This window comes from Montipora foliosa, chromosome 14, assembly GCF_036669935.1.
Source record: "Montipora foliosa isolate CH-2021 chromosome 14, ASM3666993v2, whole genome shotgun sequence".
NCBI classification, from domain to species: Eukaryota; Metazoa; Cnidaria; class Anthozoa; order Scleractinia; family Acroporidae; genus Montipora; species Montipora foliosa.
This window is the reverse complement of record NC_090882.1, coordinates 20,741,714-20,743,997: the sequence shown is the minus strand read 5'-3', so window position 1 is coordinate 20,743,997 and position 2,284 is coordinate 20,741,714.

Sequence of the window (2,284 nt, the reverse complement as noted above, 5' to 3'; positions counted from 1 at the left end):
CTAGCACCTTCCCAAGTATTCTTGCAGAGCCAAGAAGATATGCCTTTTGCGCTGGTTCTACTCCAAGTTCAACTCCAATTATCTTCAAGTTCTTTCCCAGATTGTCTGCCACACATCCACTTGAGCCTGCTGTGTCCCATGCATTCCTAGTTTGTTGTTGTTGCACTCCTTTGTCCAATGTTGTTAAGTCAGCCCACACATCATGAAGTACATATATCACGTGCGGATTCAGTCACTTACATTTGTACTTAAAGAAACCATCGCACATGCTCAACACAGTGAGTTCCGACCAATGGAAGGGGTTTCTTTCTCCAGTACTTGTCAGACCATCGAACACAAAACAAAAGAGACCTCCGCTAACAGGAAACACAAACAACATAGCACCATAGTTTCTCTAGAAACTAACCCTTCATTAAACATTGCGTGGATTAGTTTGTTGTTTTGCTTCCCTGCTTTGAGAAGTTTTCAGTTTTCCACTCTCTTAAAAAAAATTTCAATAGTGATTTGACTTGATTGGTTTTGCAGTCACTCAAGTGATTTGAATCAACTCATTATTACAAGGTGACTAAATATTGTATTTACAATCCTTTTTGTTTGGCTTTGGTCTGTTCTGGCAAAGTGAATATTGTTTCCCTCAGCTGAGCCTCAAAGTAACTTTTTTACTTCAGTAACTACATGTAGGCTCTAAGCACTTGTGGTACTTGTTAAGGGTGCATAGTTCCTCTTTTTTCTGTTTTTTCTGTTTTTAACACCAAGTATTGTGCATCACATGGAATAATTATAATAATATGAAAACTTGGTCAGCAAGGGTCGAATGTGGGCATTGACTATGCATCACACAGTCACATATTTCAAATAACCACATGACTCATAACTGCATCACTTTAACGCATATTGGCCATAACACCTAGATAACTGCATCACGCAATCACATTAAGGAAACTCAGAAAAATCCTGGGGCTCAGAAATTTCCGACTTTCCATATGATGCACAATATCTTTCATGTATTTTTCACATTACTTGCTTGGGTGGCTATACCACAACAACGCTCTTAAAGCAAGGTTAGATAGTACGCTATACTTCTGATCACCCACACTACATCGTACATATGCCAGTACAAGTTTTAACCTTGTTAATGACCTATACACATGTGTAGCCTGCAAATTAGCAAGCATTTCCATGTGGTGAACTATGCACGATTTTTCACGTTTTGGCCCATGAGGAGAGACAAAACAGCAAATATCTTGCATGTTCCCTACACGGAACCCGTTGGGTACTCAAGCTAGTAATGACCTTACGTGTAATTTAAGCCTAATGCTATTTAAATAATGTGATTTCAATGCGAAGTAGTCATCTTTCCCACCTCCTCCATTCATCATGTTTAGTCAAGACTCCATTCTGCTTTTTCATTTCTTTTTAACCAATCCCCACCCCCCCCCCCCAAAAAAAAAATAGTTTTCCAATATTAAAGGCTGCAATAATATTTGGGATGCGTGAACCAACAAATCAAGTGCTTAGCCCCCTTAAATTCCCTACCCTACCTAACTTCAATAACATATGACAACATAAGTGCCAATACTCATAGCTGTATTTAACCCATTGACTTCTGGGGGTTCCCCATTGACAGGTAAAATTGTCTAGCGACAGAGGATAATACTACACGTAAGTCTGGCAGGTTTAGGTGTCAAATTGAGTTTTATTTCAATCTGAAGATAGCGTAATTGTAGTGTAATTTTGCTGCGATGTTACGTGCACAACTCCATTCCTTTTTCAACACAAGTATTGTGGGCTCATATTTTGTTTTGCTACACCGCTGACAACACAATGCAGCGCAACGATTTTGCGACTAAATTTTGCAAAATTGCGACTACATTTTCGTATACTACACGTAAGTCTGGCAAGTTTAGGCGTCAAATTGGGTTAAAACATTTATATGTAGCCGATATTTGGAGCGAGAATAGCAGGCTACATAGATTTTATAAGTGGTTAGGTAACCACAGACAGAAAGAAATAGACCTTATTCATAAATGGCGGCCACATTTATAATTCTTTTGTTCACGTGCAAATTAGCCTACCAAGCCTCATTTTAGAACAAGAATTCTTTTCAATTCACTGTATGGTATCGAGGCTTGGTAAGCTAATTTGCACTTCGACAAAAGAATTATAAATTGGCCGCCATTTATGAATAAGGTCTATAGCTGGCCACCTTCCTTGTGCAACCAGCTTCGTAAAACCATACTGACAGCCCTGAATACCACACTCAAGGCCAGAAGCTCATCCAAAA